We start from the raw sequence: 24,700 nt of genomic DNA on the forward strand, positions 1-24,700 counted from the left end.
CCCTGGTCACCGCGAGTTTAGCACATGAGCCCTTACCGCTAGATCAATGGGTGGTGTTAAGGGCTTAGGCCGGATTTGGTTGCTCACTGGTTTCAGGTTTACTGCAGGCCCTTTTCCAGCCCCAATTTAAAAAGCCCTTTTTTGCAGACGCGGTAAAAACTGGCCTGGAGTGCGCCCAATACACACACCTACACTACCGCAGAGGTCACTTTTTACTGCGGCTTAATAAAAGGACCTCTCTGTTTGAATATCTTCAAGAATTGATGCAAGATATCAAATGTGTGGAAACCCTTCAGTCTTAAGGCCAGACAAGTGGACATCCTCCCTAAAGGCTCATCAATCCAGTGGATGGCTGCCTGAATGCAAAATTTCCCATTGCTACCAGCTTCAGCTTCATCTCCACTTTAAAGTGACCTAACTCATCATTGTTCTGTTTGGCTGGAGGCCGCTAACCAGTTCAACAAACAAAGGCAACTTAATGTTCTTATAGTTTATATTCATTGATGAGATGATCCATTGTTTACGTGACAAGTTTGGCAATAGCAAAATCCTGTTCCCAGTTTTGCTATTTCATTTGGGGATCCTTTTACTAAGGTGTGCTGAAAAATGGCCTACGGTAGTGTAGACTCATGTTTTGGACACGCGCAAAATTATTTTTTAGCACACCTACAAAAAATGATTTTTTATTTTGTTGTTGTTGCCAAAAACGGACGTTTGGCAAAATGAAAACCACTGCGTGACCATTTTCGGTCTGATACCTTACCGCAAGCCATTGACCTAGTGGTAAGGTCTCATGTGGTAACTGGACGGTAATGATTTACGCGCATAGCTGCCGTGTGCCAGAAAATAAAAAATATTTTTCAGATGCACGTAGCGGATGTTCATCAAAATTGAAATTACCGCAAGGGCCAGGCAGTAACCAGATGGTAACTCCAATTTGGCGCACGTTGGGCGCGCATAGGCACCTACGCGGCTTAGTAAAAGGGCCCCTTGGTTTGCTGAGGAATCATCATTTACATCTTTCTACCACTTTTACTTTTAACTACAAGCATCAGATATAACTGAGTAAAAGTAGTAAAAATTGGCAAAATGATTACTTTACTAAAAGTAAAAGTGTCAAATGTTATCCTGTACTTCTTTACAAGTAAAAGTAACAAAACTTATACTTAAGTGTAGTAACAAGTTATAGTCACATAATTACTATACAACACTGCTCTTTGTTATCCCCTTTCTTGTGTGGTATGCGTAAAAATAACTCATTTGGAGAAACTGCCCCCGAGACATCTGAGATTCATCATTGAGTATGATTACTTCCGCTGTCACTCTTCTGATGGAGACAACATGAGAAGCCACCTCATTTAGAAAATATAATTATTCCTACGGTTTGCCAAGTGCTTTAGCTCTATGTATATATAATTGTAAAGTACAGGCTGCAAAAGGCATTATATATACAAGCAATATAATTGTATAGTAAGTAAAATGTTTTTGATATACACTTTGCTCAACTGAACTGTACAATTTGCTTCTAAAGTGCTTTAGCTATACATATAATTGTATAGCTCAGTTTGAAAGTGCTCAGTTTGAACGTGCTTTAAGAAGAAAGGGCAGATTGTGTGAGTCTACCAAAATTAATTTAGTTCCTAAAAAAACAATTATATTTGGGTTGAGGTGATGCTTTTGTAAGACCAGGAGCTGAGAAGCATGACTAAGTGCTTTGATGTGAAAAAGGAAGAATCTAGAATCATCGGAGCTCAGGGCTCGTATCTCACTGATACTAAGGGTCTGTGTTGTTCTTGTTTTTGTTTTTCAGTACAGCGGATGAATTTTGGATTACATAGGAATAATTTTCTAACTGTACATAAGTATTGCCATACTGGGAAAGAACAAAAGGTCCATCGAGCCCAGCATCCTGTTTCCAACAGTGACCAATCCAGGTCGCAAATACCTGGCAAGATCACAAAAAAGTACAAAACATTTTATCCTGCTTATCCCAGAAATAAGCAGTGGATTTTCCCCAACTCCATTTTAGTAAAGGTCTATGGACTTTTCATTTAGGAAGCCGTCCAAACCTTTTTAAAACCCTGCTAAGCTAACTGCCTTTACCACATTCTCTGGCAACGAATTCCAGAGTTAAATTACACGTTGAGTGAAGAAAAAGTTTTTCTGATTTGTTTTAAATCTACTACTTTGCAGCTTCATCGCATCCCCCCATGTCCTAGTATTTTTGGAAAAACGATTCACGTCTACTCATTCCACTCCACTCATTATTTTATAGACTCTCAATTTTGTACAATGCGGACTTAGACATTTATGAAAGATAAATGTGTAAGTGCTAGTTTATGCATGTAGCAAAAGCAAATAGGGCTTGTAAAATGAGGGCCATTTTGCTTGTATGTATGTATGTAAACTAGCAGGGGCATTTTTGAAAGAGAAGGGCGCCCATCTTCCGACACAAATCGGGAGATGGGCATCCTTCTCTCAGGGTCACCCAAATCGGCATAATTGAAAGCTGATTTTGGACGCCCTCAACTGCAGTCCATCGTGGGGACGACCAAAGTTCATGGGGGCGTGTCGGAGGCATAGCGAAGGCGGGACTGAGGCGTGCCTAAGAGATGGGCGTCCTCGACCGATAATGATAAAAGAAGGGCGTCCCTGACGAGCATTTGGTCGACTTTACTTGGTCCATTTTTTTTCATGACCAAGCCTCAAAAAGGTGCCAAAACTGACCAGATGACCACTGGAGTGAATCGGGGATGACCTCCCCTTACTCCCCAGTGGTCACCAACCCTCCTCCCACCCTAAAATTTTTTTTTTTAATTTTTTTGCCAGCCTCTATGCAAGTCTCAAATGTCATACCCAGCTCCATGACAGCAGTATGCAGGTCCCTGGAACAGATTTAGTGGGTGCAGTGCACTTCAGGCAGGTGGACCCAGGTCCATCCCTCCCTACCTGTTACACTTCTGCTGGTAAATGTGAGCCCTTCAAAACCCACCCGAAACCCACTGTACCCACATGTAGGGCATGGGAACAGGAAGAATTAGGGGTTACAGAGGATGGGCAGACTGGATGGGTCATATGGAGGAGTAGAGGAGTAGCCTAGTGGTTAGTGCAGTGGCCTTTGATCCTGGGAGACTGAGTTCAGTTCCCACTGCAGCTCCTTGTGACTCTGGGCAAGTCACTTAACCCTCCATTTCCCCAGGTACAGAATAAGTACCTGAATATATGTAAACCGCTTTGAGTCTAGTTGCAAAAACCTCAGAAAGGCGGTATATCAAGTCCCATTTCCCTTTCCCCGTTATCTGCCATCATGTTTCTGTGTTTCTACTTTCAGTAAAACTACTACTACTACTACTATTTATCATTTCTATAGCGCTACAAGGCATACGCAGCGCTGTACACCATACACAAAAAGACAGACCCTGCTCAAAGAGCTTACAATCTAGATAAGACAGGTAAACAGACAGAACAATTAATGGTAAGGGAATAAAAAGGTGAGGTTAAAGGAAAGGGCAAGTGAGCAGTGGTTAGGAGTCAAAAGCAGTGGTAAAGAGGTGGGCATTAAGTCTGGACTTGAAAACGGCCAAAGACGGGGCTAGACGCACAGGCTCGGGAAGTCTATTCCATGCGTGAGGTGCAGCAAGACAAAAGGAACGGAGTCTGGAATTAGCAGTAGAGGAGAAGGGGACAGACAAGAGAGATTTATCCACAGAACGAAGTACCTGACGGGGGGCGTAGGGAGAGACAAGAGTGGAGAGGTACTGGGGAGCGGCAGAGTGAATATACTTATAGGTCAATAAGAGAAGTTTGAATTGAATGCGGAAACGGATAGGGAGCCAGTGAAGTGACTTGAGGAGAGGGCTAATGTGAGCATAGCGACTCTGGCGGAAAATGAGTCACGCAGCAGAGTTTTGGACCGATTGAAAAGGAGAGAGATGGCTAAGTGGGAGGCCGGTGAGAAGCAGGTTGCAGTAATCAAGACGAGAGGTGATAAGAGTGTGGATAAGGGTTCTGGTAGAGTGCTCAGAGATGAAGGGACGGATTTTGCTAATGTAAAACAACACTTATTCTGTTGTAACTAAAATCGCCTACTGGGTGTTCAATGTATCAGCTTCCTATCTGGTCTAGAAGTTGGTTAGAATCTGCTTCAGATTTAGCTGGCAAGTTATCCTCTATTTCCATATTAGCAAGAAGCAGATACATTTTGCAAGGTCACGGAAGATGTTTTTATGCCCTCTGCTACTTGAAAGAGTCAGTGGTGTTCTGCCCAAGGCGGAGTCTACTGAGACCCGGAGCATGGAAAGCACGCCCTGTGAATACATGTGGCGTTGGCTCTTTTTTTTTTTTTCTTTTTCAAATTCTGCTTTTGTTTGCATTTTTCTACCATGCCTGTGAAGGATGCCAGCATTCAGGAAGGAGGGCACTTTAATTGGTATCATCAGACATGCTGCCAAATAAATTGCTTTATTGTGGCAGAGAAAATGATATCCACATTTAATGTGTGGAGGAAGCTCCTGGAGATGACATTGCACACCGCCGAGATCAATATGTTTACATAATCCTGTTACATCTGCCATCTGTGGTTAGAGTGTTGCTGACACTCTGGCTGTACGAAAATACTCTGTAAGCAAAAGCAGCAGGGAAACGAGGTCCGTGCTCACATTTCAGAGAAAGCACAAGTCACGCGTGTCGAAGAAACTGCAGGATTTTAGAATTCAGGGCGGGTCCAATGATAGGTTCCTTTGCTTGCCTGCATCGCTATTAAACATTAACCCCCCTGGATTCTTGCCTAGAGATCCGCGCTACAATCGGCGCGGATTCAGCTTAAGAGGCTTAACAAGCTATTGAGCGGTGATAACAGCACTTAATAAGCAATAATGATCCGAGTGGTTAGTTAGTGCGGTGGACTTTGATCCTGGGGAACTGAGTTTGATTCCCACTGCAGATCTTTGTGACTGTGGGCAAGTCACTTAACCCTCCATTGCCCCAGGTACAAAATAAGTGCCTGAATATATGTAAACCGCTTTGAATGTAGTTGCAAAAAGCCTCAGAAAGCCAGTGTATCATTTCCCTTTCCCCTTTCCCTTATGACATCACAATATCAGAAGTGAGCCCCAATCAAGCCATTATGACATCACTGATGAGGTTGGCTCTTATTGGTGGAATGAGTTGAGGAGTAGCCTAGTGGTTAGTACAGTGGACTTTGATCCTGGGGAACTGAGTTTGATTCCCACTGCAGCTCATTGGGCAAGTCACTTAACCCACCCATTGCCCCAGGTACAAAATAAGTGCCTGAATATATGTAAACCGCTTTGAATGTAGTTGCAAAAACCTCAGAAAGGCAGTATATCAAATCCCATTAACAAGATTCCATGGACAATCTCAAAGAGTAGCAACATTCCATGTAGAACCCCAAAGAATAGCAAGATTCCGGAATCCCAAGGAGTGGAAGAGTAGCCTAGTGGTTGCTACTATTTGAGATTTGACATGGAATGTTGCTAGTGAAGGAGTGGCCCAGTGGTTAGTGCAGCAGACTTTGATCCTGGGGAACTGAGCTTGATTCCCACTGCAGCTCCTTGTGACTCTGGGCAAGTCACTTAACCCTCCATTGCCCATGGTACAAAATAAGTACCTGAATATATGTAAACCGCTTTGAATGTAGTTGCAAAAACCCTCAGGAAGGCGGTATATCAAGTCGCATTTCCCTTTCCCACTGATTAGAATTTATGCACACAACTTGCTAAGTGCATTCTGTAACAAAGTGCGCTGAACTTCTAAAGTGCGCAGGCAAAAAGAGGCGGGAAAATGGGCGTTTCATGGGCATTCCAAAATGTAGGCGCCCAGTGTTCGTAAATCTATGCGCCGGGTTTTGTGTGCTACATTTTCGTTGGTGTAAATGGATGTGCATATTTTTAGATGCAGAGATATCAACTATGCTTATTCGATAATCGGCACCTGAGTCTAGGCGCCGATTATAGAATACACTTAGCACTGATTTCAACGCCGATTTTTTTTAGGTGCCATATATAGATCTGGCCCTAATCTACTAAGGGGTCCTTTTACAAAGCTGCCGTAAAAAGTGGCCTGCGATAGTGTGGGCGCATTTTGGCTGCACGCCGGGCCACTTTTTACCGTGGCTGCGAAATAGGCATGCGCAAAAATTTAAACTAGCGTGCCCCTATTTACAGCCTGAGCCCTTACCACCAGCCATTGACACAGCGATAAGGGCTCATATGCTATCCGCACGGTAACCATGCAGCGCACATGCCAAAGTGGCCGCACTGTGATTACGGCCGGGAACACCTCCCGTGGTAGAAAACAGAAAAATATTTTCTACTGCGGGATTCAGCATGTGGCAGACTTGGAATTACCGGCACACACACTGCCCTGGCGGTGGTGCCGATTTCGCGTGCGATACCCAGGCGTTAGCCCTCCCACGGCTTTGTAAAAGGGCCCCTAACATAGGAATTACCAAAGTGGGAGAGATCAAAAGCCAGTTTAGCTCAGAATACTGTCTCCAACAGCAATAAACGCAGGGAACGGCAGAGGAAGTTACCAGAAATAGAACATCTATATCGTTGTCCATCTGCTGTCATACCCTGTGAGGTATCCTGGTTTAGACACTATAGGCAAAACTAGAAATACATGAACAAATCCCCAAAGGAACACATATCTAATATTCAGTCAGCGTTTTTTTTCAAATGTTTACCATTGCCGGCTGAATTAGCCCTCAATATTCAGTGCCGGGCCATATCCGGGCACCGGCACTGAATATTGGGGGCTAAGTGTGAGTGGGCCCGGCCGATATTCAGCTGGGCCTGCATAAAAGAGTTATGCGGGCCCCGGCTGAATGTTGGCTGGGACCCGCGTAACTATTTTTTCTTAATAAAACCCTCCCATTCCCCCTCCTACCCCTCCACCACAATTTTCTAAGTCTCTCCCCTCCCTCCCGAACAACCCCCCCACCCCTTCCCGATGTCTAGGTAGGCTCCCCCTCACCCAGGCCTACCTGTTTCCCTGCTTGTCCAGCACAGGTTTGGGGGAGGCAGGACTTCAGCCCCCTTGCTCCTGCCCCCTCTTGGCTGACTTATGTCTTGTGGACGCTGTTTTGAAAGGAGGGATATTCAGTGGCACTCCCTGGTTAACTGCTGCTGAATATCCTCACATAGGAAGTGGGCAGGAGAGGCACCTGTCCGCTTAACTCGCTTTGAATATCAGCTCAAAAGTGTCCAGTGACAGGAAGTCACTGTGGTATATACAGGTACTTTTTTGTACCTCGGACAATGAAGGGTTAAGTGACTTGCCCAGAGTTACAAGGAGCCGCAGTGGGAATTGAACCCAGTTCCCCAGGATCAAAGTCCATTGAACTAACCACTAGGCTACTCCTCCACTAACAACAGTCCATATAGAATCTCAAATAGTAGCAACATTCCATGTAGAATCTCAACTAGGGAAAGGGAATTGGGGCTTGATATACCGCCTTTCTATGGGTTTCCATAGTATATACAGGTACTTATTTGTACCTGGGACAATGGAGGGTTAAGTGACTTGCCCAGAGTCACAAGGAGCTGCAGGGGGAATTGAACCCTGTTCCCCGGGCCACTGCATTAACCATCAGGCTACTCTCCACTTGGGGCTAGTGGAAGGCTGAAATATAACCCATTCCCAAAACCAATCCCCTCCTCCAAGCAACTTCCCTTTAAATAAACCCCTCTAAGAACATTGTACCCATGAAAATCTACACCAGAGAACCATCAGCCAAGCACCCCCCCCCCCCCCGCCCCCCGTTAGAATGCAACCAATGGACTGCTCTTCTTGGAGCACACTGTTTCTGTAGCTCAGGGATGTCCAACCTTGGTCCTGGAGGGCTGCAACCCAGTCCAGTTTTCAGGGTTTTCCCACTTAATATGCATGAGATCTCTTTGCAAACAGTGCCTCTATTATATGCAAATAGATCTCATGCATATTCATTGTGGAAGTCTCTACCAGGCGAGAGCTAAGTTTGGATCCCCTACTCTAGTTCTCCAGTTGTATACCCCTGACACAGCACTGGCGAAACTAGGGGCCCTTTGTTGGGTTGAAGCTGTGGTACACCATAAGTACATAAGTAATGCCACACTGGGGAAAGACCAAGGTCCATCGAGCCCAGCAGGCCAAGGGCACCTGGCGAGCTTCCCAAACGTACAAACATTCTATACATGTTATTCCTGGAATTGTGGATTTTTCCCGTCCATTTAGTAGTGGTTTATGGACTTGTCCTTTAGGAAACCGTCTAACCCCTTTTTAAACTCTGCCAAGCTAACTGCCTTCACCACGTTCTCCGGCAACGAATTCCAGAGTTGTGTTTTTTTTTATTTTATTTTATGAATTTTCATTTTACATTCATGCCTAAACATAAACATATAGTAATCCAGAAATATTCCAAAAACAAATATTATTAAAGAAGAAAAATAAAATCATTCACATTTAGTCCACAATATGATCCAAGTACAAAGAAATTCAACAATAAACAAAGAAAAATAAATAAATAAAAAAATAATAGAATTCCAGAGTTTAATTACGTGTTGGGTGAAGAAACATTTTCTCCGATTTGTTTTAAATTTACTACACTGTAGTTTCATCGCATGCCCCCTAGTCCTAGTATTTTTGGAAAGCGTGAACATCCACCTGTTCCACTCCACTCAATATTTTATAGACCTCTATCGTGTCTCCCCTCAGCCGTCTCTTCTCCAAGCTGAAAAGCCCTAGCCTCCTTAGTCTTTCTTCATAGGGATGTCGTCCCATCCCCGCTATCATTTTTGTCGCTCTTCGCGACATGAGGAACTAGGACTGGTTTTTGAGACTTCAACAGATAAATACGGCTTTTTCTACAGTTAAGCATTCTGCTGTGGGTTTATGCTACTATTCTATAATGGAATCTGGGCAGCCAGATGTTGTTATAGAATTGGCGCTTTCTACACTGCATCAAGATGCCTACATCCACTGTTTCCTCTAAGCTGAGCAGGAGTCCTCCAACTGCATTGCTAGGGAACAGACATGTTCCTTGGAGTCCCGCAGAACTTGCCTGCCCATCACTATTGAAAATGTGATAGTGAAACAGCACCACCCAGTGGCAGGAGACTGTGGGTGGAGGACTCCTGCTCAGGTTAGTGGGCACAGTACTGCCCCCATAGCTCCTAAATTATTCAATGATTATAACAGAGCTTGATTATTTTTTTTAAACAACTAAGTCAGCTTTACTTCTTTGATTATATGTAACTCTGTTATTGATTATACACAATGAATTACAAACTTGACGTTTTTGGAAGGAACTCGTCTAATCTTGTAGAGTTCCCTATAAAGGTTTAAATTTATATAGTGCTGAGGAGGCCCTGTCAGGCATCCAAGAGCTGAAGTAGACAAAGGAACTGTAGTTAGCAATAAAAGGGAGTACCGAGAAGGCAACAAATCTCTTGAAAGACTTGTTAACAAACCAAAAAAAAGGAGCAAAAGACCGATATGGCTCTCTAAGGAGGTAGTAAAAGCAGTAAGAGCAAATACCGAAAAGATAACTGTCTTGGACTGCGCGACAACTTCCAGAGGCTTCGGCCTATGCATGTTGTCTTGGATTGAGATGTACATTCATTTGAAGCAACGTGGAAAATGTGAACGATATTTCCCATGTCGTTTCCTGTTGTTTTCTGTCCAAAATGACAGAAAAAAAAAAAACCCTTCTACCATTCACAGAAGTTGGAAAGTTGGAAATTTAGTTTGTGGGTGTCTCTCCCGTGGTATACTAAAGATTTCAGTAAAGAAATCTATAATGACCAATTACATAAATGGGAACCTCAAAGCTCCAGATAGGGAAAATACAATCGTATTGATAAAAACCACTATCAGCTTAGGAGTCCATTATTATCGTTGGTTCCTGTGAGGAGCAAAGGAGAAAAAAAATAATCAAGCGCAAAAAAACTCACTCTACATGAGAAAAGCGAATGATTTTTAAAAAACTCCTTTGTTCCTTCCTTATCACCTAGTGAGAGACACCAAACACCAAACTAAAACTAAAACAGACTGTGCCCGACTCAGTGGCGTTCCTAGAGGGGCTGACACCTGGGGCGGATCGCCGATGCGCCCCGCCCCCCGGGTGCAGCGCCCCCCCCCCCCGGTGAAGCGCGCCCCCTCCGGCGAAAGGACACCCCCCACCCCAGCAAAAGAACCCCCCCGGGGGCACACTGCTGGGGGGGGGGGGGTGCCGCACGCCGGTCAGCGTCGTTCGTTTCCATGCTCCCTTTGCCCCAGAACAGGTACTTTCTGTTCTGGGGCAGAGGGCGCATGGAAATGAACAACGCTGACCGGCGCACGGCACCCCCCCAGCGGCATGCACCCGGGGCGGACCGCCTCCACTGCCCCCCCTTGGTACGCCATTGGCCCGACTCAAATATATAACCCTAGCTGCACGGGCAACCCCCCCTATGTATACAAACAAGCCAATCAATCCAAACTTAGAACCCCAGGACCTTCTATACTCAACCTAAAAAATACACAATACTTAACTACAGGTTGTGATGGATGCTGAGGAAATAAGGCTGATAACGGCTTGGTCAGAGAGGTGAATCGGCAATCCTTCTTTACTTCGTGGCTACAGCCTACAACGCAATCAATCTAAACCCTTCAACAAGTGCGCAGGTTTTTCCTGTGTCGTAAAAAGTGTGCACTCTTCGGCAAGAGTATACACTATTTGTGAATAGAGTGCGCTGTTTTTGATGAGTGCACACTACTGGGGGATAGTACGCATTTTTCACAAGAACTAGCATGCTCTTGCCGAAGAGTGCACTTTATCCCCCAGATTGCATATACGGCACCTAGATTTGCGTGCCCAAATTTGGGTGCGCTCCTAAGCTGTGCATGCAAATTAATTGGCTAATCATCGATAACTGGAAGCTAACAACCAATTATTGAAATTAATTGGCACCCGTTAGATTTTGTGTGCGGATCTGGCTATGTGCTATTCTATAAGGCAGTGTGCCTAACTCCCATAGCACATATCTGAAAAGGGGGTGTGGCCACAGGCATGTCAGGGGCATTCCAAAAAAGCTGTCTGCATATTTTTAGAATACTGGCAGTCTGACTCCTTTTCTCTGGTCTAGTATGCCTTGAAGACTTCCTCCAAGGGAAACACTTGCAGAAGAACTCTCTCCTCAAGTCACTTCTCTGGCTCCCTATTGGTTTCCGCATACAGTTCAAACTCCTCTTATTGACCTATAAGTGCATTCACTCTGCAGCTCCTCAGTACCTCTCCACTCTCATCTCTCCCTACACTCCTCCCCGGGAACTCCGTTCACTGGGTAAATCTCTCTTATCTGCACCCTTCTCCTCCACTGCTAACTCCAGACTCCGTTCCTTTTATCTTGTTGCACCATATGCCTGGAATGGACTTCCTGAGCAAGTACGTCATGCTCCATTTCTGGCCGTCTTCAAATCTAGGCTAAAAGCCCACCTTTTTGATGCTGCTTTTAACTCCTAACCCCTTCTCCCTTGTTCAGAACCCTTATTTTATCATCCCCACCTTAGTAATTCCCTTATCTCTTATTTGTCCTGTTTGTCTGTCCTAATTAGATTGTAATCTCTGTGGAGCAGGGACTGTCTCTTCATGTTCAAGTGTACAGCGCTGCGTATGACTAGTAGCGCTTCAGAAATGATAAGTAGTAGTAGTAGTAGTCTTTGGGATTCCGGAATCTTGCTATTATTTGGGTTCCGGAATCTTGCTACTCTTTGGGATTCCGGAATCTTGCTACCCTTTGTCCTTATCCCTTATTTGTCCTCTTTGTCTGTCCTGATTAGATTGTAAGCTCTGTCGAGCAGGGACTGCCTCTTCATGTTCAAGTGTACAGCATTGCGTACGTCTAGTAGCGCTATAGAAATGATAAGTAGTAGTAGTAGTCTTTGGGATTCCGGAATCTTGCTACTCTTTGGGACTCTGAACAGAATCTTGCTACTCTTTGGGATTCCAGAATCTTGCTACTCTTTGTCCTTATCTCTTATTTGTCCTGTTTGTCTGTCCTAATTAGATTGTAAGCTCTGTGGAGCAGGGACTGTCTCTTCATGTTCAAGTGTACAGCGCTGCGTATGTCTAGTAGTGCTATAGAAATGCTACGTTGTTGTAGTTGTAAAACAAAAGTGTATGGCTGCCCTATGTGGGACTTCTCCTCTAAATGGTTAGGAGTAGCTTAATGGTTAGAGCAGTGGATTGAGAGCTACGGAAATTTTGTTCAGATCTCACTGGTGCTCTTTATGATCTTGGGCAAGATGCTTAACCCTCCATTACCTCAGGAATAGTCTCAAATTATGATTCCTCTGGGGATGCAGCAATTCCTACTGTACCTGAATGAAATGGGTGTGAGTTAAATCCAATCTCCCACCCTCCCAGCCTTCCCTATCCCAAGGACCAAGGATTTACTCTCCCCTGGAGCCCAAGCTGCTCTAAAGATATAGTGAATAAAAGACACAAACCAAAGGGCTATACTTCATGGTCTCACCAAAGACATCCCCCCCACCCCCTTGCAGCCTCCAAATTGTTCACAGAGCTTGAGGATCACCTGTTGCCACACATAACTTCTTTAACTCTGTTCCTGGACTGCCCAACACAAACTAGACAGTGCTGTGCTGGTCTGTCTGTCTCCCCCTCCTGATATTCAGGATCAGTTGTCCGGCTACCCGGCAATATTCAGCGGAAGATAGCCGACTGTTCCCCGAATATCACCGGTTAGTGCCTAGCAGATAGCCAATCGCTCGATATAACTAGCTATCCACCGATTTACAGCATGAAGCCTGCTAAGTTTGGTGGCCATATTTGGTCACATCTACTACTACTACTACTAATTAACATTTCTAGAGCGCCACTAGGGTTACGCAGCGCTGTACAATTTAACAAAGAGAGACAGTCCCTGCTCAAAGAGCTTACAATCTAATAGACAAGTGAACGGTCGGTCCGATAGGGGCAGTCAAATTGGGGCAGTCTGGATTCACTGAACGGTAAAGGTTAGGTGCCGAACGCAGCATTGAAGAGGTGGGCTTTAAGCAAAGACGGGCAGGGAGGGGGCTTGGCGTAAGGGTTCAGGAAGGTTGTTCCAAGCATAGGGTGAGGCGAGGCAGAATGAGCGGAGCCTGGAGTTGGCGGTGGTGGAGAAGGGTACTGAGAGGAGGGATTTATCCTGTGAACGGAGGTTACAGGCGGGAACGTAAGGGGAGATGAGGGTAGAAAGATAGTGAGGGGCAGCAGACTGAGTGCATTTGTAGGTAAGAAGGAGAAGCTTGAACTGAATGCGGTATCTGATCAGAAGCCAGTGAAGTGACCTGAGGAGAGGGGTGATATGAGTATATCGGTTCTGGCGGAATATGAGATGTGCAGCAGAGTTCTGAACAGATTGAAGGGGGGATAGATGGCTAATTGGGAGGCCGGTGAGGAGTAAGTTGCAGTAGTCCAGGCGAGAGGTAATGAGAGCGTGGACGAGAGTTCACATCTATAGGTGAAATATCTTTAACCATTCAGCACTCAATATCAGTTGGCCGGTTACGTTGAAACCAGGCAAACTTACACCGGATATTCAATGCCGGTCACTGGAAATGGCCCCGCACTGAATATCTGGGCTCCGTGCCGACCGCGGGAGGCAGGCCCGGCTACCTCCCGCGGTCTGAATATTGGCCCCTGTACTTAAGGAGCCTTTTTGCATTTTTATTGAATATGTTGATCATCAGTTTGGATTTTGTTCTCAAGATTTTTGTTTAGCTTTTGAAAATGTCCTCGTCATAGCTCATATCTCTCTCTGATCACAGGCCTGCTGATTTTCACTATCTTAGTTAAAAATAGTCTTCCAAAAGCCTGTTATTTGTCTTGTCTATGTGTCTTGGCTAGATTGTAGGCTCTGAACTACAGAAACTGGTAATATCAAATCATGACAATACTTTTTATTATAAAGTTAAATCAACATTAAAACAGTGCAATCTTCATACCCATCCACCCTAATACAAACAAACTGATAAAAATGAGTACTGTATAATTTTCTTTCCTTATATAATTGACTAAGATCACAGGGATGCTTCTTCCTCAGCACAACACAAAGTCCACATTTTATATAATAAATGACTCCCTAAGGAGCTCAAAATTGTCACAGTTCACACTGCAGTTGTGCTCTCAACTAACAGTCCTTCAAAGGGAGGCTCCCATAGCACTTAGAGTCAGCTTCTGCATTCAGAATGGGTAAGATCCCTCTTCGAACCTCAAGGGTACTAAAGTGTACCAGTATATTGTTCATTCACCAGTCCTCTATACAGACTGTATTTTGCTGATGCTTCTTCAGGACTGAGCCCTGGAAGGATATACTTCACCCAAGTCAAACATCAAGCTATGTCATGCAAGGTTCCACGTTAGGAGTCACAGACCAAGAAAGGGATCTAGGTGTCGTTGTTGATGATACGTTGAAACCTTCTGCTCAGTGTGCTGCTGCGGCTAAGAAAGCAAATAGAATGTTAGGTATTATTAGGAAAGGTATGCAAAACAAAATGACGATGTTATAATGCCTTTGTATCGCTCCATGGTGCGACCGCACCTCAAATATTGTGTTCTATTAAAGTCGCCGCATCTCAAAAAAGATAGTGGAATTAGAAAAGGTGCAGAGAAGGGCAACGATAATGAAAAAGGGGATGGGACGACTTCGCTATGAGGAAAGGCTAAAGCGGCTAGGGCTCTTCAGCTTGGAGAAAAGGCGGCTGAGGGGAGATATGATAGAGGTCTATAAAATAATGAGTGGAGTTGAACGGGTAGATGTGAAGCGTCTGTTCATGCTTTCCAAAAATACTAGGACTAGTGGGCATGTGATGAAGCTACAATGTAGTAAATTTAAAACAAATCAGAGAAAATGTTTCTGCACTCAACGTGTAATTAAACTCTGGAATTCGTTGCCAGAGAATGTGGTAAAGGTGGTTAGCTTAGTGGAGTTTTAAAAAGGTTTGGACGGCTTCCTAAAGGAAAAGTCCATGGACCGTTATTAAATGGACTTGGGAAAAATCCACTATTTCTGGGATAAGCAGTATAAAATGTTTTGTACTTTTTTGGGGATCGTGCCAGGTATTTGTGAACTGGATTGGCCACTGTTGGAAACAGGATGCTGGGCTTCATGGACCTTTGGTCTTTCCCAGTATGGCAATACTTATCTACTTATGTACTTATCATCAAAAGAGAGAACGTTCTCCCCATTCAAAATCAATGGCTCTGTTCAGCTGCCCAGACGCTTTCCGTTCCAGGCCCCTCTAACAGTCTGTAAGCTCCACAGGTCAGACTCTTACATTTGGCTGTACAGTGTTGTGTGCATCTGTAAAATATAGAAATGATGCAAAGGAGTTTATTTTTCTATTAAAAAGGGTAATGATGTACATTAATGGTACTCAAATATGGACACTGGAAAAATTGTGCCTGCTGAAACCTGGTGTAAATCCTGGTGCCTGAGTATTCTATCACACTGTCAGCAACTTTTTGGAATTCCCCTGACCCACCCATGCCCCTCTCATGGTCACTTCCCCTTTTGGGATGCACGCTATCGGGATTTAGCCACCCAACAGTATAGAAAAGTGCAGTCCGATGTATATCCAGATCCTAATCGGTACTACTAGTACCAGGACTTTTTTTGAGGGGGTACTTGGGGGTACTGAGTAACGGCACCTTTTCCATTGTCTGCTAAAATTGACCCATGGACCCCAAGTTTTAATGAAAGAGCTCAGGCTCTACACACCGATTCTGCCTTGTCATAGATTCTGTGACTGGTTGCAGGGGGGTCTGACTATTGTGGGGTGGGTCCCTCAGTGATTATCCCACCCCTGAAGGGTGGTCTAGCATTTGAGTACCGGCACCTTTTTTGCTAGAAAAATGTACTGACTACTACTATTCATTTCTATAGCGCTACTAGACATACACAGCGCAGTACACGTTATAGGGGAGATTCTACTACAGGGGCGTAGCCAGACACCCAATTTTGGGTGGCCCTGGGCCCAAGCTGGTTGGGCAGAAGATCCCCACCCCATCCCACAGGTGATTTGGTCTCTCCTTCTCTCACTTACATGCCATACGGTCTCTCAAACATCTCCCTCTCCCGCATACCTTTTAAATAGCAGATTTTCACCGGCAGCAACCAGCAACTAATACACTTCTCATGTTGGTCCCACAGCCTTCCCACTGACGCAACTTCCTGTTTCCGCATAGGCAGGAATAAGTCAGAGAGAAGGCTGTGGAGCTGGTGCGAGTAGCATGTATCCGTCACTGCTCGCTGCAGGCGACGATCTGCTATTTACAAGATTTGCAGGAGGGAAAGTTGTTGGGCATTTTCAGCTGATGGGGCTTGGGGATCCCTGCCAGCCACATCATAAGTGTGCTGCTACCGGGTGTCCCTTTTTGCCTGTGCCCGTCAGAAGTTAGGCGCACTGCATTACAGGAAGCGTTTAGCAAGTTGTGCGTATAAATTCTAATTATTGCCAATTAGTGCTTGTTAGAGTGGTTCAAAACTCTGCTGCCCGTCTCATCTTCCGCCAGGGTCGCTTTACTCATACTACCCCTCTCCTCAAGACCCTTCACTGGCTTTCTATCCGTTTTCGCATCCTGTTCAAACTTCTTCTACTAACCTATAAATGTATTCACTCTGCTGCTCCCCAGTATCTCTCCACACTCGTCCTTCCCTACACCCCTTCCCGTGCACTCCGCTCCATGGATAAATCCTTCTTATCTGTTCCCTTCTCCACTACTGCCAACTCCAGACTTCGCGCCTTCTGTCTCGCTGCACCCTACGCCTGGAATAAACTTCCTGAGCCCCTACGTCTTGCCCCATCCTTGGCCACCTTTAAATCTAGACTGAAAGCCCACCTCTTTAACATTGCTTTTGACTCATAACCACTCGCCTCCACCTACCCTCCTCTCCTCCTTCCTGTACACATTAATTGATTTGTTTGCTTTATTTTTGTCAATTAGATTGTCACTTAGTCACCTCTCCCCTCTGCAGTTGGTTCAAAACTCTGCTGCCCGTCTCATCTTCCGCCAGGGTCGCTTTACTCATACTACCCCTCTCCTCAAGACCCTTCACTGGCTCCCTATCCGTTTTCGCATCCTGTTCAAACTTCTTCTACTAACCTATAAATGTACTCACTCTGCTGCTCCCCAGTATCTCTCCACACTCGTCCTTCCCTACACCCCTTCCCGTGCACTCCGCTCCATGGATAAATCCTTCTTATCTGTTCCCTTCTCCACTACTGCCAACTCCAGACTTCGCGCCTTCTGTCTCGCTGCACCCTACGCCTGGAATAAACTTCCTGAGCCCCTTCGTCTTGCCCCATCCTTGGCCACCTTTAAATCTAGACTGAAAGCCCACCTCTTTAACATTGCTTTTGACTCATAACCACTCGCCTCCATCTACCCTCCTCTCTTCCTTCCCGTCCACATTAATTGATTTGATTTGCTTACTTTATTTTTTTGTCTATTAGATTGTAAGCTCTTTGAGCAGGGACTGTCTTTCTTCTATGTTTGTGCAGCGCTGCGTATGCCTTGTAGCGCTATAGAAATTATAAGTAGTAGTAGTAGTCTTTGGGATTCCGGAATCTTGCTATTATTTGAGTTCCGGAATCTTGCTACTCTTTGGGATTCCGGAATCTTGCTACCCTTTGTCCTTATCCCTTATTTGTCCTGTTTGTCTGTCCTAATTAGATTGTAAGCTCTTTGAGCAGGGACTGTCTTTCTTCTATGTTTGTGCAGTGCTGCGTATGCCTTGTAGCGCTATAGAAATGCTAAATAGTAGTAGTAGTAGTAGTTATTAACGCTCATTAACGTTTTAAGCCAATTCGGTTCTGTTCGTTGTATACGATTGGATTTTGGCATGGATCTCTAGGCGTGCTATACAGAATCCGAGGCTATATGCAGATATTTTTTCTGTCCCTAGAGGGCTCACTATCTAGGTTTTTGTACCTGGGGCAATGGAGAAGGATTAAGGGGTCCTTTTACTAAGGTGTGCCGAAAAATGGCCTGCGCTGCTGTAGGCGCATGTATTACATTTAATAATAATAACTTTTCTGTTTTCATTACAGTGATCCTTTCCATTATTTATGTATACACTAGTAAAAAAGCCCCGTTTCTGATGCAAATGAAACGGGGGCTAGCAATGTTTTCTTCTCTGTGCATGTGGGAGTGTGTGTGTCCCTGCCCTCTGGCCTCTCTCCCCTCCCCCCTCTGAGTCCTTCACTGTTACAGAGCCAGCGATTTGATTTCGTGCTCTGCTGTTTTCCTTCACTGACTGTGTTACAGAGAGGGCGGGGCAGACACTCATAGGGAAACCGGATATCTCGCCCCCTTCACACTTCCGGCTGGAGGCTTCATAGAACGTTGGTGTTGCCTTTTATATAGAGAGATATGAATTATTGTCTGTTTCTAAAAGGTTTTTAGGGGGATAAAAACCTTTTATTCTTGTTAAGATAGAACACTCATTTTATAATATTCATATATATCTTATACCATGCGTTTTATTTCTTCACTGTTAGTCTAAATTTTTAGATGTTTGTTCGTATTATAAATGACTTGTTCAGTATATGTCTAATGAATTTTACTGCTATTTCATTTCTAAATTACACACAATATATTTATGTTTATCATTTATCATGTATTAGTTATTACTTAGATTGGTCAAGACCCCTGAGGCAGGCCTTAGGGCCGAAACACGGCCGTGTCGGGTCGGTTTTAAATACTCAATAAAGTTTTTTTTTTTCGGTATCCTCCTTAGTTTCTCCTCACTTTTTTTGTTTCATATCTCACGACACCATAGACCGCTACTAAATGGACTTGGGAAAAATCCACAATTTCGGGAATAACATGTATAGAATGTTTGTACGTTTGGGAAGCTTGCCAGGTGCCCTCGGCCTGGATTGGCCGCTGTCGAGGACAGGATGCTGGGCTCGATGGACCCTTGGTCTTTTCCCAGTATGGCATTACTTATGTACTTATGTTTTTTACCTCCTTTTTTTTGCTTATTGGATGTGCACAAGTCCATTTTTCAGCGCACCTGCAAAAAAAAAGGCCTTTTTTGGCTGAAAATGGACGTGCAGCAAAATAAACATTGGTGCCAGTGGCGTAGCTACGTGGGGCCTGGGGGGGCCTGGGCCCCCCATAGATTTGGCTCTGGACCCCCTGCTGACAACCCGCCCAACCCCCCCTCATGCCGCCAACCCGCCATCGCCTACCTTTGCTGGCGGGGGACCCCAACTCCCACCAGCCGAGGTCCTCTTCTTCTCGCAAAAGGCTTCCTTCTGTTTCTGACGTCCTGCGCGTACAAGGACCTCGGCTGGTGGGGGTTGGGGTCCCCCGCCAGCAAAGGTAGGTGATGGCAGGTTGGCGGCGGGATGGGGGTCTGCGGCAGGAGGGGTCAAAGTAGGTAATGGCGGGGGGGGCTAAAGTGCCCCCTCACCTCAGGCTCTGGACCCCCCTGCTGCCGAAGTCTGGGTACGCCCCTGATTGGCGCGCATCCATTTTGGGCCTGAGACCTTACTGCCACCCGTTGAGTTAGCGGTAAGGTCTCATGCGTTAACCGGACAGTAATCATCAGTGTGTGTGCACTGCCGATTATTGCCAAGTTAGCGCCGCATGCAAAAAAATTTAATTACCGCCAGGGCCACGCGGTAAACCGGGCGGTAGTTCTGAATTGGTGTGCATTGGGCATGCGTAGGTGCCTAGGTGGCCTAGTAAAAAGGCCCCGTAAGTGACTTGCCCAAGGTCACAAGGAGCTGCGGTGGGAATTGAACGCGTGTTGCTAGGCTCAAAGCCCGCTGCACTAACCATTGAGGCTACTCTCTCAATAATCGGTAGTTAGCATCCAATTATTAATGGTTCACAACTCATTAGCCAATTAAGATGTGTGCGCATCCCAGGAGCATGCCCAACTCTGGGCGCCGTATATAGAATCCGGGGGGAGGGAGTCAGCATATTAGTAGAACAAACAGAATTTCCAATATCTGGATTGCACAATGTTGCTTCATATCTGTATTTCTTTAGTGAGGCTTAGAGTGGCTATTACTACTACTACTAGTTATTTCTAAAGCGCTACTAGACGTACGCAGCGCTGTACACTTGAACATGAAGAGACAATCCCTGCTCGACAGAGCTTACAATCTAATTAGGACAGACAAACAGGACAAATAAGAGATGATAAAATAAGGGTTCTGAACAAGTGAATAAGGGTTAGGAGTTAAAAGCAGCTTCAAAAAGGTGGGCTTTTAGCTTAGATTTGAAGACGGCCAGAGATGGAGCTTGACATACCGGCTCAGGAAGTCTAGTCCAGGCATATGGTGCAGCAAGATAAAAGGAACGGAGTCTGGAGTTAGCAGTGGAGGAGAAGGGTGCAGATAAGAAAGATTTACCCAGTGAACGGAGTTCCCGGGGAGGAATGTAAGGAGAGATGAGAGTGGAGAGGTACTGAGGAGCTGCAGAGCGAATGCACTTATAGGTCAATAAGAGGAGTTGGAACTGTATGCAGAAATGGATAGGAAGCCAGTGAAGTGACTTGAGGAGAGGGCTAATATGAGCATAACGACATTGGCGGAATATTAGTCGTGCAGCAGAATTTTGGACTAGATTTAAAAAAATAGCTTCTACCCACCATACTCAAATATGGGTCTGTATTTTTGAAAACAACTGTTGAGAGGCTTTGAGAAAGCGGTAACATATGCACGTACTCACGTCCAGGGAAGCACATTTGCAACTATTGCTGAACGAGTTGGCTGAAATCTCCCCGCCTTGTTCCCACTGTCATTTTTCTCCCAGCCACCCAGCTACAATTGGAAGTTTAGTGTGATCAAATCATAGCACATATTCCAAAAAAAAAAAAAAAACAACAACCAGCTCTCAGGTTTCCCCAGACACAACTGTTTCCAAGACCTCGTCTTATACGTGAGGATGTATTGTTGAAGAGCAGGTCCTGCTGTGTGGCACACGCATCTCTCTGGTCGTTCTTGGCATCCATTAGCTCTAGACAGGCATACTGTGCAACTTCAGCGATTCCCAAAGACCTCTCTTGTCCGTCAAAGAGAGAAACATCTTATTTGGAACCGTGGGAGAGATTTCGTGCAAGAATCCAAATCTCTCTGCACAGCATTACTGCCTGTGGAAAGAGGAAGACGCCAACTGGAAATTAAACAACCTTCTAAATCCCTGGTGTTTGATCCCCTCCTCTGCAGGAGAGTAGGTTTTCCCTGGATCAGCACATCTTCCATTCAGTTGCAGCTATTAATTATGGGATTACCCCCCCCCCCCCCTATCTCCATTCTGTGGGGGGTAAAAGGTGTTTGATTCTCTGAACAACATTACACTGAAGCCAATCAGGAGGTGTTTGTTCCTGTATTCACTGGAAATGCTACAAGGCTGTCACATTACATTTTAAAGTGTTTTTTTTTTTTTTTTTCTGATATTTGAAAGTTGTCATTTATTGTCCATAAAAAATGCATGCAATTAGCCCTTTTAGAAACTCAAAACCCGAGGCAGCCACGAGCAGGTGTCGATCGGCGAGCTTATGGTTTTGTTCCATTGAACACCTGTTGCCCATCCTAAAAAGAGGATTAAACATATGGAAAGTCTGGACACTCCTTGTAGGAATATAACAGGTGCTACTTCATGTAAGAGATGGGTTAAAAATGTGTGCTGATAAGACACACTGAAAGGCGAAGTAGATCTAAAGTTATTTAACCATCCTGGATTTGCAAAGCCGCATTCCTGGATTGTTTACATGTGACTTAGAAACATAGAAACATGACGGCAGATAAAGGCCAGATGGTCCATCCTCTGTAACTCCTAACTCTTCCTTTTCCTAAGCGATCCCACGTGCTTATCCCATGCCTTTTTAAATTCTGACACAGTTCTTGACTCCACAACCTCCACCGGGAGGCTATTCCACGCCTCCACCACCCTTTCTGTGAAATAATACTTTCTTTGATAGCTCCTAAGCCTATTCCTTCTCAGTGGCGTAGCAAGGGCGGGGCGGTGGGGGCAGTCTGCCCCAGGTGCATGCTGCTGGAGGGTGCAGAGAGCAGCTGTGCGCCTGTCGGCTCTGCTGGTTCCCTAATCCCTCTGCCCCGGAACAGGTTACTTTCTGTTCCGGGGCAGAGGGAGTCAGCGGAGCTGACAGGCACGCGGCTGCTCTCTGTACCCTCCAGCAGCCAAGAATGCACCGGGGGGGGGGGTGGGGCTTGATGCACCAGGGAGGGGGGGTGTCATTGCGCCGGAGGGGGTGTCGTGCTGCACCCTGTGGGGACGGATGCCGCTGCACCCGGGGAGGGGGGGGTGCGCAGTGGCGATCCGCCCCAGGTGCCAGCCGACCTAGGATCGCCACTGTTCCTTCGTAGTATGCCCCCTTGATCCAGAGCTTTCCTACTGTTGAAAAAGGCTCACTTCCTGTACATTAATACCCTTGAGATATTTAATCATCTCTATCATATCTCCCTCCTCTCTTCCAGCGCATACATGAGCCTGTCCCTATATTTTTTGTGTTCAAGATCGCTTACTAATTTTCTAGTCCCCCTCTGGACCGACTCCGTCCTGTTTATATCTTTCCGTAGGTGCAGTCTCCAGAACTGCACACAATACTCTAAATGGAGCCTAACCAGAGACGTATACAGAGACTTCTGATTATAATGATTCAGGACTCAATGTACCCAAATTTCCACTGTTCTCATTAGGGTGAATTGTGAAGAAAACAAGTATGAGCCGGAAATAGGAAGTTACATCAGATGAGGGCAGGACACAGTGAGGCAACGCCCGCGGTGAATTGATCTGCCGCTTTCATACAGATGCAAGGCGCTGCTCGCTGGCGCTGTTCTGCCAATTTAGAGATTTTTTTTTTAAACGCAGGGGGCCCAGTGGCAGACAGAAGGAGGCTGTCGAGGGAACTGAGGGTAGGCAGGTGGAGACGGGACTGCGGTGCCGGTGGCCTGGGAGCAGGAGAGGGAGGAGACAGCAGTAGCGATTGGGGGTGGGTTGGGGGGCGACCTAGGCCCGGCTCAGTCTCTCGGTGGCTCTGGTTGTGTGCCAACATTTACACTAGGTTTCAGCAGTCGTAGGTTCAGTGCCCAAAGTTATTCGCAAGATCCGTGCAACACTAGTATTCTATAAAGGGCATTCCATGCAGAGCACCCTTTGCAAAATACCAATTTAGTGCGAATTTTCCCGGCATCTAATTATGTGCGCCATTTATATTTATTTATTTATTGCATTTGTATCCCACATTTTCCCACTCATTGGTAGGTTCAATGTGCCTTACATGTTCCCAGAGAGATGGTTACAGATTCTGGAGTAATTGAATATAGAATGCTTAGTACAATTGACTGAGGAGTAAAAGAGGTGATCAGGGACGACAAAGCCGTAGCGGAGAGATTAAATGAATTCGTTGCTTCGGTCTTCACCGAGGAAGATTTGGATGGGATACCAGTGCCAGAAATGGATTCAAAGCTGACGAATCAGAGAAACTTAATGAATTCTCTGTAAACCTGGAGGATGTAATGGGGCAGTTCTACAAACTGAAGAGTAGCAAATCTCCTGGACCAGATGGTATTCATCACGAGTACTGATAGAACTGAAAAATGAACTTGCGGAGTTATTGTTAGTAATATGTAATTTATCCTTAAAATTGAGTGTGGTACTGCAAGATTGGAGGGTGGCCAATGTAACGCCAATTTTTAAAAAAGATTCCAGAGGAGATCCAGGAAATTATAGACCGGTGAGTCTGACGTCGGTGCTGGGCAAAATGGTAGAGACTATTATAAAAGGAAATGGGGCTGCCTTTCTGAGATTTTTGCAACTACATTCAAAGCAGTTTACATATATTCAGGTACTTATTTTGTACCAGGGGCAACAGAGGGTTAACTGATTTGCCCAAGGTCACAAGGAGCTGCAGTGGGAATTGATCTCAGTTCCCCAGTATCAAAGTCCACTGCACTAACCACTACCTAACCTCCACTCTAAAAGTTACAGAGCATATTCAAAAGCATGGATTAATGAGAAAAAGTCAACATGGATTTAGTGAAGGGAAATCTTGCCTCACCAATCTACTATATTTTTTTTGAAGGGGTGAACAAACATGTGGATAAAGATGAGCTAGTTGATATAGAGGGGCATAATTGAACGAAAACGCCTATCTCCATGGGCGTTTATCTCCAAGAACGGGTCCGTGAAGGGGTGGACCGAACCGTATTTTGGGAAAAAATAGACGCCCATGTTTTATTCAACAATGTGTGAGCTGGGCGTTTTTGTTTTTCAGCGATAATGGAAAATGAAAGCGCCCAGCTCAAAAACGAATAAATCCAAGGCATTTGTTCGTGGGAGGGGCCAGGATTCGTAGTGCACTGGTCCCCCTCACATGCCAGGACATCAACCGGGCACCCTAGGGGGCACTTTTACAAAACCAAAAAAAAAGGTAAAAGAGCTCCCAGGTGCATAACACCCTTCCCTTGTGTGTTGAGCCCCCCAAATCCCCCTCAAAACCCACTGCCCACAAGTCTACACCATTACTATAGCCCTAAGGGGTGAAGGGGGGCACCTACATGTGGGTACAGTGGGTTTGGGGGGGTTGGACGACTAATAAGCATTAAGCAGCACAATTGTAACAGGTAGGGGGGATGGGCCTGGCTCCACCTGCCTGAAGTCCACTGCACCCCC

This window comes from Microcaecilia unicolor, chromosome 3 (assembly GCF_901765095.1).
Source record: "Microcaecilia unicolor chromosome 3, aMicUni1.1, whole genome shotgun sequence".
NCBI classification, from domain to species: Eukaryota; Metazoa; Chordata; class Amphibia; order Gymnophiona; family Siphonopidae; genus Microcaecilia; species Microcaecilia unicolor.